Consider the following 16,700-nt stretch of genomic DNA (forward strand, 5'->3'; position numbering starts at 1 on the left):
GAAGATTTTTTAAAAGGCTACTGAAATTGATCCACAATTATCTTTCAGAAGCAGAATCCTTTCTGAGAGTACTTTCAGACTAGAGTGGTTTTCCAAGAGGATGATTCTCAATACAATGAAATCTTTCTCTTGCACTTTTAATATCTGTATGCAGCAGTGGTAATATTAAAAACAAAGATTCATTGGTCATATGAAAAAGATGACTCTTCCCATCACTGCTCCTTCAGAATTTGTGCTATATTTTGTAGCTGTCTCTACAAAGGCCATGTCTACCAGATTAATCCCTGACACATGAAGACCATCCATTCATAGTTATCCAGATGACCTGTGTTGCACTACTATGCTGTTCAGGAATTTAGTGCCAGCTAACACAATGACTGGTTGAGCAATGTAGTTTTGATGTGCACAGTAGCAATACTAGTTTTATTTTCCTTCTAGGGAGAAATGTTGGAGGCTGACTCTTTAAAAATAACCAGTTTAGAATGAAGCAGCCATATGGCTGATTACAATGATGCTTTTCATTTTAGTTCAGTTTTGATTAAGTTAGAATCTGATACTATAAGTACTCCCATAAAACAACAGAACAAAGCTTAACGCATTTCAGTCTTAGCATTCATGTTTATATATAAATGTTGACATTCTAAAGATAATATGAAGGATCAAGCATTATATGCATTTAAAATTCTTGATATTTAAAAAGTTTTTCATATTTACAAAATGCCTTACTGTAGTACTTAAATTTTTCATATTTATATTAATGCCTTACTATACTATTTACTCGAAAATGATTTGAAGTTTAGTGAGAAATTAAGGAAAATAAATAATGTAAAAATTATTCCTTAAGAGAGGAAGTTACAAGAGAGTTTAATGCAGGTGAAACTGGAATTAAGCAGTATGTACACCTAGATGATCACACTTTTAGGTTCAGTTCACATTCATAAGGACATTAAATAAAGAGATTCTTTGGTCACAGAAAGCTGATTTTCACTATCCTTTCTCGCTAAGAACCAATGTTGTCTTTCATAGTAATTTATTGTCTTTTCTTTGGAAATGTCTTCTCATAATAGGGGATGTATAAATCAGAAAATAAGGGGAAATCAAAGGAATATGAGATCTATGTACATTGCTGCGATGATTTTTAATTTGTTCAAATATTTTTCTGTGAAGCTTGCAAAAAACATTTTTCTAAATCATGAATGCCAGGATATAGTGCATCAACTTGCTACAGTAAGTTTTAGATAGAAAAAGTTGGTATTATGAATTTTAAAGTTTATATTGAAAAGTTGTCTTTTGAAAGCCATTGCATTGTGTGCAAATCTTGAAGTATAGATGTTATACTATTTTTGTGTGTCATAATATCACAATATTATGCCCATAGATCTAGCATATGTTGAATTACTCACTATATAATTTTACTTTTAGACATTGAACATAATTTAATTTTTTAATTAGTATTTTTGTATGAAAAAAATTATGAGGGGGTTTAAGAAAAATTTGAAGAAATTTCAGTTACATTTAGAAAATTTTTTCCTGAAAGCTTTTTGGTAACTTTGGTACTCCAGGTATCAGGTTTGTCAATTATGTTTGATATTGGAAGTTTACTTGAGGAGCCTATAGAGAATGGTAACCTTATCTTCCCTGGGAAGCGCTAGTCTGTCAGTGAACCAGTTAGTCTGTGAGTCAGTCATTTACCTGTTAAAAAGGAGAACATTTTGAAACCTAACGGAGAGTGCAGACTTCCTCAGCACTGCAAGCACCTGATTCAGTCCTCTGTCTAGGCTGCTATATGAGGGAGCCGGGAGACAAAGAATCACTTGGTAGCTGAGAAATTTTAATGTAGGGCTAAAATGCAGATCCATAATATGCTTGATTCAAGTAAGTAAACTCAAGAACTGCTCTTGTCATTATACTCACACCATTCTGGGTTACTTATCTTAGGCAAAACAGTAGGCTATACGGTACACAGCACTAGGTCCAAAACTTAGTTCAGCAGCCAATTCATGTTATGATTCTAATCAAATCTAGGTTTTGATCCATGGATTATTTAATTAGAGTGTTGGCCTAAAGGACTCCTATACCTTATAATTCTATATTATTTTCTTTATTTGTATCAACCTATAGAATACTGATTCTTAACAATTTCCCACAGCTTTCCAATGTACAATGAGCTCTTTTGATTGTAACAACTCAACCTGATATTTTATATCATTTCATTTTGTTAACTTTACAAACGGTTTTAGTGATGTCCGTCAAATAGATCAGCAAGTTAAATGGATGGTGGTATAGATTTGGGTACAACTTGCTACAAATGAAAAGTAACATAGGATAATATTAATCCACTACTAAAGAAAGGTAATTGCCCTAAGAGAGTGGGTATTAGGCCTGTCATATTAAGACAGTAAACAGTTACTGGAACAGCAGCACAATGCTAAGTGTGAAAATGTGCATGTAGAATAACTGTGAATGGTTTTCTAGATACTATGACAACTTGTTATACTTTAGTAGTGATTGCCTTATAACTATAATTGCCTTTCAAAAAATGTTGTATTGGGTCTTTTAAACTTTTCCAGTGTGCTACCAAATAATTCTGGCATTTGTAGGGGTTTTTAAAAATATAAGAATTTTAAGATTTACTATAGAAGGTTGGATAATGGAGCTGATCCACAGTAAATTCAACTCAAATTATATGGAACCCTCTGAATCCAGCCTTAAAATGGAACAAAGCATATCTAGAGACAGACCACTTTAAGTCCTCTATGACTTAGTGCAGGATCCTTCTCTGAACTTACTGTAAATAGGAATTTTATAAGAAGGAAGGCGTGTGTCTCCGTTTTGTTATGGTACTTAACTTTGAGGAATGTATACTCCAAGTTGCTGTGCTGAATAAATATTCAACTTTCAGTCATATTCAAGTTTTGAGATTAATTTCTTGATAAATATTTCCCCAACTTGTGAAATTCTTAAAACAAAAACTATTGTTTTTTAAAACATATGAGGTTAATAATAAGTATGAAAAAATACCTCGGCTCAGAAGTGGAAAAAGGAAAAGCATGGATCAAATTACATAGCACCTCTTTGACAATTTGACATGAGGCCAGAAGCAAGAGTTTACACTAACCGTTGTTTTTAAAATGCAACCTTTACTGTTATTTGATTTTTTCCCCAAGCAAACTAAAATGTGAGATTTAATAACCCCTTCTGACAATTTTGTAAAAATGGACTGCCATGCTTAATTGATGACGGGCCTCTTCATCTGCCACCTCCAGGCATTCGCTGTAAGTTATTGATATGGGGTTCACAGCCTCTATCCATCAGATCTTTGACTCCATCTGTGTTATTAACCTTTGGGTTGATCTGAGAGTGGCATCACCCCGACTCACTGGCTGTCATGTCAGCTTGGCAGCTGGGCTTCGCGTGTTCTCTTTCACTTTCACTTTGTCTCCCAAGATCATCTTTACCGATAGGGACAAAGTGATGTAGCCAATTACCTTGTGATTTCTAGATTTTCCAACTTTTCTCCTGAGATAATGTCAGGGAGATAGAAAATTATAAAATATGTAAGTACTTGATGCACTAGAAATGAGTCAAAAGTTTTTGTGCCATAGAGACCCAGGTTCTAATTTCAGCTCCAAATCTATGTGACTTTTTGTAAGTTACTTAACTTCTCTGGGCCTCATTGGTATTTGGAAATTGTTAGGAGGTAGAGACAGTGAATTTTCCTCCAGGATTTATTCTTGTATTAGTTTGCAGATAAGTCCTACTTGTCAGGGACAGATCTATTTTTGGGAAGTGTTAAGGACAAAAGGATATAAAATAAATAAATGAATATGTTGCTAGTTTCCCCTCCCTCAGGGTCTTGGAAGAAGCACATGTGAGGGGCTTTAAAAGTTATACCACATTAACTTTACAAGTAAATCTGCCTTGACCAGTTCTGACACACACACACAGGTTTTACGAGGGCTTCTGCTCTCCCAGTTAGAGACATTTCTTAAACTGCCTTATTCTTGAGTGAGATCATCTGACTCTGCTCTGGCTCACTGGAAAACACAAATGATACGTTTTACTTTCAGATTCTACCCTTGAAATAACCCACTTAAACCTCCGCCCCCCCCCCTTTTTTTTTTTCCTTTTTCCACTGGCTGGAAAAAGCAATTCCAGAGCAATAGTTGGGCTTGGGAAGCAGCACATTTTGGACTCAAGAAATGGAAACTTTACCTTATCTGGCAGAGCCCTCTTGGGTAACCCATTCTGGATCACCCTGTGTATCTAAGTGTTCTTTGAAAAAAAAATAAACCTTTTTTAAAAGTCAATGTATATTTGGGTCTCTTTGTTGAAGTAGCTTAGTCTGTATCCTAACAAATATAAACCCCTACATTCTAGTATTTTTATAAGGGTTAAATTATATAAGCCATGTAAAATGCTTGCATGTGGTACTGTGCAAATACTCTCTTTGCAGATGGACGTTTTAAATTACCTAGTTTTGTTCGGACAGAGAAGTAATCCTAAAATCAGTAGAGAAGTTACACCTTAGTGTTAATGGTATAAAAATGTCTCTTTCTTTATCTTAATAATAAATGTTTCACTGCTTTGGGATTTGCAGGCAAAGGTACTGCCCCATATCACCCCATCCCATCTTCATATTTATTATCCTTTATGGATATCTGGGTGAGTTTATAATGTATATAAAGTTTATGTGACATATAGTATGTGCTCAACACGTACTGAAGTACACTATTTCTCTCTTTTTACCACATTCTACATTAGATATAAAGTATAATGGTTTCCAAGATCATAAATATTCACCCATTGGCCTTCCTATTCTTTGAGTAACTACACTTTATCCGCACATTCTAACCATGTGGTAAAAGGGAACTGTTGGGATCTTGCCTCTTTCTTCATAGTCCTTAATGGAGTTATGAATGGACTGGGATTTTTTAGATATTGATAAGAGAGAGGCACTCTTCATCCTGTGGTTCTGCTGTTTTGGAAACATGAAAATTAAAGCTTTCTGTAGTGTTGTCTGCTGTCATACAGGAAGAGTTGTGGTAATGATTTATTTGTTCTGAATGCACAAGACAGGTTTCACTCTAGCTTTTCTTATAATTCAAGTCCATGAAACAAAATATTTCTCCTTAATTAAGATGAATTAGGGTGGGTTTCTTTCACTTGCTGTGAAAATAATCCCTAGATCAGGAGGAACCTCTTTGCTGCAATGTCCTGTCTCCCCTGGGCTGTTGTTGGAACAAAGATGAATATGCCTGAGTTCTCTGTCAGATCAAACAGGCAAGTGCTCTGCCTCATACTAAGAGAATTGTTCTCTAGGACACATCCCTGCCTTCAAAGGGTTTACCATAGAGAAGAAATGATATGAACCAATAAATAGCTAAATAACAATACAAGCTTTAAGTAACTGTGAAAAACAATAATAAAAAAAGATATCACAAGACAGCACCATGTTATCACAAATAATTTCCTGTGGAACTTGAGGTTCAGGGCAATAAGCAAAGCAAAGCATATGATAAATCATTAAGAGAATATTTGTTTAAAACCTCTGTGGGATAGTACCTGCAGGCATGCCTTCCCTTTTTCTACAGCCTGAATGAGGTAAACAGAGTTAGGTGAGCAGCCATGTGAAGGAGGAGGACCCTATGAGGTCTTTCTGGGACAGGCCCTTCCCCCACATCTTCTGCTTTAGCTCTTCTCTGAAGTACCTAGATAACAGTATTTGATGTACATTTCCTGAGTTGTTTTACAGATGTGAAAACCCCCCACCAAATTGAAGATGTTAACTACTTGATGTCTATGAGCAGATAACTCTGGGCCTCTTGAAGCTATGGACTGATAATGTTAACCCCTGTGACAAGGCCCTGTTATCTCACCATCAGCCAATCAGAGAATTGTGCATGAGCTGATCACATACCCTATGACCTCCCTCCCTCAACCTGGCCTTTAACAATGCTTAGCTGAAACCCTTCAGGGAGCTTGGGGGGGGGGGTTTTTGGGCATGAGCCACCCATCTCCTTTCATGGCCCTGCAATAAACCTTTCCCTGCTCCAAACTCTGATGTTTTGGTTTGTTTGGCCTCATTGTGCATCAAACACGTGAACTTGTGCTAACAGCCAAACCGTAAAATCTGCAAAGATATGAAACCTCTAAAGGCTCTTCTCCCCCTCCCCACACCACCCCATCACTCCTTCCCTCCCTGAGTATCCTGTCTTTTTTAGCTCCCTCTTGAGACTATTCCCAGACATGGCTGCATGATTCTATACACTGGCCCAGCAGGATGTAGCACTATGTTCATCCACAGAAGCAGAAAGCTTCTGGAGTTTATTGAGTTAACTGTGCTGCATAGTATTCAGTGAAATACAGTTAAGCCTCATATTCTCTCTAACTCCTTGGTTGTAGTTTTTATTTATCGTTTCAGGCCTTACTGGGAATGCTGGGGAGATTCTCCTGAACCACAGTATATTTGTTTGGTTATTTATTTGCATACCTGCTGAAAGTCTTTCCACAAGTTCTGAGCTCTGTTTCCTATATGTCAGCAGCTCACAGAGCTTCCCTCATGTGTCACATCTGTAACACCACTTCTGTTATACTCATATATGAACTGGTCATCCAAAACCACATTATTGACTGACTTAGAATGTTTATCATCATGATTGCCTTGATCCATTTGCTAACCCCAGGGATTAAGCTGTCTTGACTATTAACAGTGGTTTTGTAACAGGGAAGAGCAAAATCTGACTCCATGTTGCATCTGTTTCTTTGACTTGAACCTTTGCTTTTCGTTGCTTTTGTAATTATAATCATACATAATGGCCTGCCTCAGGGAAACCTGCCCCTCTACCTGAATGTTAAATTGCCTTTGTTCAGCTCACAGGGAGACAGCTTGACCCTGTCCACCTGTGAAGGGCTGCAGAAGAGAAGAAATTAACACATCCCCTCCCCAGTGCTGGCCAAGCCAGGCAAAAATAATGGTCTTTTCACTTACTTCCTCACCTCCTCCCCCTCTGTGTTCTATAAAAGAAACTGGCATCCAGACCCCGATAAGATGGTTTTTTGGAGACACTAGTCTGCCATCTTCTTAGTCTGCTGGCTTTCTGAATAAAGTCGCTATTCCTTGCCTCAGCACCTTGTCTCCTGATTTATTGGTCTGTCGTGTGGCAAGCAGAGCCAACTTGGACTTGGTAACAGTTTGAAAAAGCAAGAATTTACCAATTCCTTTGGTTGGTACTGTGTAGACTGCCATATGGCCTGGGCACACATGACCTAGTTAGAGAGGCAGAGCTACATGTTGCCAAAAAATCAGAGATCTTGGAGCAGGAGCTGTGTACTTAGACTGCCATGGGTTTAAGCTTGGACCTACTATTTATTACCTGTATCACTTTAATAAAGTTACTTATTATCTTTAATTTCTTTAAGTTTCACTAATTGTGGGGTAAGACTAGCAAACACAACTTACAGAGATGTGCAACTTAAGAATGATAACATTCATAAAATATTTACCAGGTTTGTAGTGAGCACTCAATAGATAGTAACCATAGGCTGTGGTAGAGATGACAATGATAATAAGCAACAAGTGAGTGTATAAATATGATTCTGTGATACTTTTTACATTGTAAAAATAATGTAGCAAATTAAAGGAACCATTTGGGGGCTTAGTTTGAAAGCTTAGTATTCCTCTAAAGAATAAAAATGAGGGGACTTCCTTGGTGGCGCAGTGGTTAAGAATCTGCCCACCAATACAGGGGACTCAGGTTCGAGCCCTGGTCTGGGAAGATCCCACATGGCACAGAGCAACTAAGCCCATGTGCCACAACTACTGAGCCTGTGCTCTAGAGCCTGTGAGCCACAACTACTGAAGCCCACGTGCCACTGAAGCCCACATGCCTAGAGCCTATGCACCACAATGAAGAGTAGCCCTCGCTTGCCACAACTGGAGAAAGCCTGTGTGCAGCAATGAAGACCCAATGCAGCCAAAAATAAATAAAATAAATAAATTAAAAAAAAAAAATCCTGGATTGGGCCAGCCTAAATAATACTGGCAACCAAGATTCTGTTAGGATTTCTGTGCATATAGTGTAGTAAAGAAGTATTCAGGGGTGAAAACAAAGAGCTGTTTTAACAATGTTGAGTACATTTGGCTGTTTTACAGCTTTTTCTTCCCTCCCCAAAGAAATTCTGTTTGCCTAACTCTCAAACTATTGGGGTGGTACATTCCTTTAGGACCAATTAACACATAACTTTGGGGTCAGTAATATATTTGGCTGACTCTGGTTCAGTATTCTCTTAGGTCATTATGTTCTCTCATGTACAGTTAAAGGAAATTAAAATGTTCAAGTAACCTAAAATGAATTCAGACCCGTAAAATCAAGGGAAACACAAGTTGAAGTCCATTACTTCCGTAAGCTGCTTGCTATTAAAAAGGGTAAAGAGGCAGGTTGCCCACCGTTTTGTGCACTGTTCTGACACTTTCCCCTGGAAGAAAATACATACAAAGGTCAAGATGGAGGCATGACTAAGAGGAGGTTGTTAAGGATGATATTTATGTGTCTCTGCTCTCTCTGCCTTATGCCTCAGTATGGTTTAAAAACTTTTGTACTGGCAAATGGTGATATACAGTGCGGGATAGTGTCATAACCAATTTGACAATTTATTAATCACAAAATAACAATAAATCTCTAGCTTTTTTTTAAAAAAAGAATAAAAATGACGCGATTCATCCTTAGATAATTTTCAACTAAAGTTATTCTAAAATTTAATCCAATAAACAATGATTGGGTTTAGAATAAAGTCATTCTAATGTTTAATCCAATAAACAGTTATTGGGTGTTGTCTTTGTGCCAGGAAATATGCAAGCATCAGGAATACAAAATTAAGTATAGTTTAGTGATATAAGCATACTGATTGAGCATGTACATGAGATAACCTGAATGTAAAAGTGAAACGTATTAGATAGTTATTCAGACATGAAATAATGAGATAAGTGTGATATTTTCTTATCTACATAACTGATTTATTTCATTTCTAGCTTCATGTTTTACTAGTTGTGGTTTTTCAACATATAATTGAATTTCTACAATAGAAAAGGAGAAGCATTTTAATTTCCATCAAGATTTACTATATGTATTTTTCACTGCAACATTTATGCTCTTACTACTAAATGAGGATAAATAATCTGTAGAATTTATTGTTTGATCGTGATTGCTTACCTACCCAAAATAAAAATTGGCAGAAATTTACTTGTATATAGATAATTAATCTTGCTCAATTGTCTAAAAATAGTATGTGTATGGCTTACTGATTATAGTACTTTTTTTCCTCACTAATTTTCTCATCCTATACGTTTTTGTCTTTATCCAACCTTTCCATTGTCTCTTTTCTGCCTTCTGTACAGTTACTATCATGGAGAACCCAACCATTGGGGGATAATATCTTGTGATTAGAAAAAAGCAGATAATTTTATGTAAATGTTTTGGTTCTTGACATGCAAGATGTAAGGACAAATACATATTTAAAATAAAAGGTTTGATTCTGCCTGTGAAAAATAAGATGAGATGTCCTACCCTCCCTTTTCTTAGATATTTGCTTTAGAAAACTTATAATTGTAAATACTTTCTCAGTCTCTTTGAAATGTATGTAAATCTTTTTAAAGTTAAATAAGTCTTTTGTCATTTTAACAATTCTGGAATATCTTTCTGTAGGACCTAGGAACCATATCTTTGAAATGTAATCATCGATGAAGATAGCACCTATGTTTCCCAGTTGTTGTGAGAGCTCAACCATGACCAAGCTGCAGAACTACCTCCTGTCATACAGGTAAGGATTTAATTTGCCTTTGGATAAATCTAATTAACTAATATAATGGATCATCTCAATTAGGTGAATTTAGACATTGATGCTGTCAAGTCCTCTTCCTTGAAAAATAGTTATTGTTTACCTTGGGAGCATATATGGGATGGATTGTATCTCCTTGGTTATACAAAAGGGTGCGATTTCTTTCTGCCTTTGAAATCTCTTAGTGGATTACCTGTAAGGCTCATTGTGTTCTGGCTTAATACTCATTCAAAGATAAAATTATTTTCTCTCACTTCTGCCTTGTGTAGCTGTTTTTCTCGCTTGGCAGAGGATTTTTAAAAAATTACATTTCCCCAACAAAGGTGAGCACAAATATCATTCATTCATTAAACTATTCATAGTTTTTTAAATGTTATTTAAGCATTGCTCAGCAACTATTTAAATACAGATATTTAAATAAAAATCTGTATACGTGTACATATGTATTAGGTTGAATCATTTGATACTGTTGTTTTGTAAGTGAAAAACAGTAGAATATCAGCAATTTCATGTGTTATAACCTAAATTAGGTGCATTTAGAGAAATGTGTGGAGGAAGCTACAGTAAACTGTTAATACCAGCTAATTAGTTGGGGAGAGATTATTACATTTTCTCTTATGTATCTGTCCTCATATTTTTTAACTTGTTGCAGTAAGTTTGTATTACTGTTTTTCTTGGTTTCAAAGTGTAAATTGATTTTTAAAAAGATGCTAATTGCACTTACAACATAAATGTCATTTATTAAGGCAGGGACAATTCCCCTTTTACTTTTTTTTTTTTAAATGTCCAGCTCCTAATGTAGTGCTGTATAAATATTTATAAAAGGAAAAAGAATGGAAAAAAAAAGTATGAATGAATGAATGACCATAGCCAGAGAAGATTTTTGAGGAAATAGTGAAGACTTAAAGAAGCTATACTGAAATAGATAGGTGTTTGGGAGTAAAACAAAAACAAAAACACAAAAAAACAGAGGCAGTATATAAATAAATAAATACCTTTTTGGAAGAGTTTGGCCAATAATAGACTTGGTAAAGTGACTTATATCGTTCAAAAGAGATCTTTTTGTAGTTGTGAGTTCTCAGAGCATCTTTGCATGCTTATTAACACCATTGTTGGTGGCAAAGAGGTTGAAGTTAGAGAAGAAGACAGGAAAACTAAAAGCTAGAGATGGCTGAGAAAGCAGAAAGAGGTACTGGTCTTGAATTGGTTCATACAGAGTTCTATTATAACTAAAAGAAGGAAAGATTGCAGAGGCAAGTCTATTTGTGCATCTGTAGAAAGACTGGGAGGATCTTGGCTGATGATGACTTTTCTGTCTCTGTAAGGTCTGGAAATGAGTTATGATGCATCTGTTTTTAATGTTGCAATGACTCTTGCTGAGTCCAGTATCTGTACAAATATAAGTGGTAGCTTACATGCTTTAAGCTACAAGTTTTAGTGGTCATTTGCATGCCCAGCTGCTAATTCTGAAGAATGGTCATTGTGCCTGAGTGCGTAGGACAGATGGTTTTTCATCTCTAGTTACATATTGCCAAATAAACTCTCCCCAAATGGACAGCCTTGGAGTTGATCACAGATCATCAACCTGTTTTCTTCTTTCTTCTTGGTGAATTCCTATTTGGGATCCTTGGTTCCTTTCTTCAGTCAGGACCACCAAAAGACTTAAAAACAAGGGAATGAATTCTGGATCCCTTTTCATCCAGAGACCCTGTATCAATTGGGGTTCAGTCAGGAAACCAGAAGTAACTCCAGGTGTTTCAAACAACAGATGGCTTTAATAGAGGGGATTAAAAAAGTTAGAAGGCCTGGGATAGAAAAGATTAGGGAAGCCACTCTACCATTTAGGAAATGGAAATGCTCAACTTGTAGGAAACCACTGCCATTTATTGTACTGCCCACTGTACTAAGGCAGGTGATTCTTTGGAGGACACTGGGAAGCTTCTGGTTAAACCTTGATGCTGAAGCCTTAGTAATTGCCAGCCACAGCCATGAGAATAATATTGCTGTTGCTTTTTGTATTTATTCCAGATTTACACTAGATCCTCTCATTGGCAGAATTGAACCTAGGGCCATAATGACAGAAATTCTTGAAAATGCAGTTCCTGGGCTTCCAACTCCTATGATAAAAGGAGAACCTAGAAGGGGAAAAATGGGCTGAGTGGCCCACACAATTCCACACAATCCAGCACATTTCTCAGCCAAATTACCCACATCTTTTCCCAGGGAACAGTTCCCACTTGACCCATAGTAAGAGATGCTGAATACGCGTTCTTGCTAATTCAGGTGAGACCCTAGTGGAAAGTTAGGCCAGAAAATTGAAGGTAGTCAAGCACTAAAGGGCTAGGCTGATTTGCCTCAGACTGCCATTATCACGAATTTCTTAGCAGTAGCCCAATAGCAAATTTGTGTAGGAGTCATTTGTAGGGCTGCCAAGCAGAAACTTAATAATAATTTTCTGCTTCCCCTAACCCCTACCAAGTTGTTGCCAAAGTAGGGGAAAAGGGAGTACCATTTCCAAAGGATCACTAAATAGTTGCATTCAGAATAAGTTATACTTCTCAATCTATGAAGGTAACTCTGTTGCATGTAATAATTTAATAAAGATGATTTGTAAGAAAGTTCAAGATAAAAAAATTTATAGACGAGATTGCTTTGAAGATTTTAACTTAAAGCAACCTTGTGAACTAACATTGGTAAAGAAAGCAGAAATTTAAGAAAGTTTGAGCAGGATGCAGATACTAAAGTCACAGTATATTCACTTAGGTTATTATACTGAGTAGTCTACAAGGAACCATTACAGTTAAACTCAGCACCGAGACTTTGGAAAAGCTGAGAATACCATAATAAAATCAGTGAGTTTTATGAAACCAAGATCAACCCCTTCAGTTTTATGAAATGTCAAGAATTTTTTATTTCTGGATTTGAATCTGAATGTCTTCTATATCCTGCCACTTCTTCCACAAGAATATTAGCAAGCATATCAAACAACTATCTTGCTTTGTAGGAGCCTCATTTTATTTCTGTTTAGGGAAGAGTCCAAACTCTGAGAAGAAGATAGTGGTCATAACAGGACCATTAGATGCTTAAACTGAGACTGATGGAAAAAGAAATGGAAGACTTAAAACATATTCTTCAGTTTTAGGAGAGACTGAAATTCAAAGGTCATGCTTGGCAATGCTTGAATTTCAGTCTTGCTTAAAAACACAGGTTAAGACCTCTGAAATACAACACATATAGCTTTTAAAATATAGGAATGGCTAAATAAAGGACCCTAAATTTCTCACTTCTTTTATTCTTACAGTTAAATAAATTTTCCACTTGTTTTTGTACTCTACAGTCTAAGAAATGTGAAAAGCTGGTTTTTTAATAAAGTATCATTTGTAAACTTATTAAGGTTAAAAAGTACCTTCTCAAACACTGAGAATTTCTTTATTGTTAATTGTTCTAAAATCTCCTCCTGGAGATTTTGTAATTTAAAATTGAGAGCAATTTAACCTGGTTTATGTATGATGTGATGTATCATATGATAATATAAAATCACACATATGTATTCATTGTCCATTCTATTTAAGAATTAGCAACAGTAGTTACTATTTTAATTTAGTTGCTTTAGTAAAATACTTTAATTTTGTGCAAAATGCATAAATCAAAAGGAAATTCATACTTTTTTTTCTCCCGTTTTTCTCTCACATAACTGTAAAAAGACAAGCTGCTCAACCCAGAAGAGTATTTCTAGTTTCACCTAGTGGTGGTATATATTTCTTCCAATAAAACTATGTAGAATTAACTGTTTTAACTGATAGGTTAGAAAATGTAAGTTAAAAATGGAAATTAAATACTAAAATTTGTTAAGATAGTGAAGCTTAAGAGTGCTTTGCCAAGTGAAATGAACACATCATTGAAAAGTGTTTGAACATTTCATGATTCAGCAAAAGTTGAGGAGGTTAATTTGGCTAAAGGAATGGGCTCTCTCATTGGAGAGAATAGTGAATAAAATTTTCAGATGTGTGAACTCTTCCATATTGATCTTTATTTCTTTCAAGACTTTTATAGCATTTGCTGTTTTTGCCCTTCACTTCATACTTATTTTAACTTATTATCCAATTTATGTATTATTTTACATGAAATCTCTAACTGATTAAATAAACTCTTATAGGCCATGAGCCGTATTTCATACTTCTTTATAGTTCTCAATTGTGCATGGCACAGTGCGTATTGTAGGCACGTGATAAACATTGCATTTGGCATGGTTGATGATGACGGTGAAGTGATTATGTTGGGTAGGTAGATTAAAACATGATTGGGGAATTGCTTGGATGCCAGTCTGATAACATTAGATGCAATTTTTTACCTAAGGGTGGAAAAGAATTATGGAAGATTTAGGTGATGAAGTTAAAATTTTAAGGAAGAATCTGTAGTCACATATATAATGAAATCAAGTGCAATGGGAAAAAGCAAATCTGTTGACAGGAAATCCAGTTTAAAAATGTAGATTAGTTGCCTGAAGAAGAAGAAAATTAGTAATTCAGGTTTTTTAGAAAATCAGAAATGAGTTAATAAGAACTTGAACCTCATTGGCATTCGTGGTAATGAAAATAAAGCAGTGAATAATGTGAACTGTGACTCCTGACGTGAAATCAGAGGGTTTACATGATCAGAATCTCCAAATCCCTAACATATCAGTGCTGTTGTCATGTTTGTTATATCACAGAGAATGTAAAGCGTGTAGGACTGCCTCCTAACCACTAGTGGCTATCTCACCTTCAAATGTAGCGTAATGGGTTGGAACATCCTGGTTTGCAAATACATAGTCTTTTGTCACTTAAACTAGAGAGTGAAGTGTACTGAACAAACTGTTCTGTAACACTCTTATGCTAGGCTCTCAACCTTGGGATCGTAGCACACTCTGTGTGACCAATCTGGCTATGATAGATACAAGAGAGGGGAACAGAGCGGGGAGAAAAGAATGGCTCCATTTTCCTATGGCCAATTGCTAGAGCCAGCTGTGATTCTGCTTGCTCCCTCTTTTGTCCCCAAATTCTTTCTAACCCTATTTGCATTCAAGTGGAGCATCAACTCCTAATATGGAGGCATTACCAAGGTAGATGTGATCACTTCAGTCACTAAAGAGGAGAAAGAATCTCAAAAAGAGGCAAAGGGATAAAAGATTCAAAGAGAGAACAAAGGCATATTGCCATACTCAGACTCCATTTGCCATATTCAAACTCCATTTGCAATCTTTTTACTCTTCATACCCAAATTTTGCCCTTTATTATTGCCTCTTAACTGTGTTTCTCTGGTGCCTCCATATTGCCCTTGAGAGGGTATAGAATGTGAGAATGCAAAAGGGATCTAAACCCTATGTATTATGTAGTTTCTTAGTTCTTATTCTCTCATATAAAACAATACAATTTTTGCATACTGCTTATAATACTTGATACAATTTTAAAAATTAAATAACTTTTAAGACATTGGCAATTTTATTTCAAAAGTTGATTTCATATTATAAATGATGGGTTCAGGACATGCTACACCAAAATATGACACCTTAGTATTTGAATATTTTAAGCTGAAGAAGTTTGGAAAAACAGCAGAAGCAGGAGGGTCTCTTTAGCTTTCCCCTGCCCTTCTCCCCTGAAACAGGGAGCAAAACCTTCATGTGAGATGTGTCCTCCCTATATCCCAGAATAAAGGAGCATCCTTATCTCCAAAGAAAAAGGGATGCCAGAAAGAATTCAAATAGGCCTTGCTAAGTTTCCCCCGGTTTACTACACTTACTTCATACTCTCTGACTTATCATACATCTACGTCACTGCCCACTCTTCATCAAACCTAGCATAAAAATACTCAGGTCTGTTTCTTTGAGTCTTTGTTTCCTTATGTAGACTTCCATGTATATAAAACTTATATCAAATAAATTTGTCTTCTTTTCTTCTATTAATATGTCTTTGTTAGTTTAAGTTTCAAACCAAGATAGAGACCCTAATAGGGGTTGAGGAAAACTTTTTCCTCCCCTACACTACCATAAAAAAAATACACCAGTATTTCTTAGCATAAAAGAGGGAAACAATAAAAATACATAAATTAAATAGTATCTTTGTAATAACCTGAAATAATTTTGTGGATCAATACAGGTACATGGACCACACTGGGGAGTGTGGCATTAGAGGCTAGAATTCATCATGAAAGAGTTTCAAAGACAGAATTATCAAGGTGTTTGGTGATTGAGTCTAGGTAAGAAGGGCACAGTTGGCATAAATAATAATTAACTCTAAGATTTGAGTAAACTTGTCATAACAATGAAAAAAGGAAAATACCAAGCATATCATTGTAGGTTATAGACTGATATTTGTGCAAACAGCAAGGAAGGGGATACAGGTTTAGAATTCATTGTCCTCTGATTGATATTTGATAATCCAAGAAAAGATATTCTAGTTCTCTTTCACAGAAAGACTAAAGAAAGAAACAACATGTAAGCACTTCAAAATGGCATATATGTATTCCTGAAAAACCTTATATTCTGCAAAAATTGTATACCACAAATGAGGCTTACATAAAAGATAACACAGGGTCAAACCCATCAAACTCTTTGCAACTTTGTGACCAGAACAATGACATAAACAGAAAGAATCCTAATTTTTAAAGACATTGACAGGTTTTTAAAAAGGCAGATTCCTAATAAATTAATAAATTGTACTGTACAAATAAGATTTTTAAAAGAAACCAAAAACAGGAAAATAGCTTGATAGACAGTATATCGAGGAGAGTATGGAGTTACACAGACAGAAGGAAATTACAAAGATGGGGAGAAGTTGGTAATAAAGACAAAGCAAGTGGCCAAACTGAGCCAATACAAAGAACAT

The 16,700-nt window shown here is 35.8% G+C and overlaps 1 long non-coding RNA gene across 2 annotated transcripts in view; it reads left to right on the top strand.

Annotated features, from left to right (window-relative positions):
* Positions 1–16,700, top strand: part of LOC130855228 (uncharacterized) — a 97,762-nt gene that overhangs the window by 45,543 nt on the left and 35,519 nt on the right. For both annotated transcript variants that reach the window (XR_009054259.1, XR_009054258.1), the window contains exon 2: positions 9,705–9,819. This is a non-coding gene — a long non-coding RNA (uncharacterized LOC130855228). The remainder of the gene's footprint in view (positions 1–9,704; positions 9,820–16,700) is intronic.

Source organism: Hippopotamus amphibius, chromosome 1 (genome assembly GCF_030028045.1).
Source record: "Hippopotamus amphibius kiboko isolate mHipAmp2 chromosome 1, mHipAmp2.hap2, whole genome shotgun sequence".
Classification (NCBI taxonomy): Eukaryota; Metazoa; Chordata; class Mammalia; order Artiodactyla; family Hippopotamidae; genus Hippopotamus; species Hippopotamus amphibius.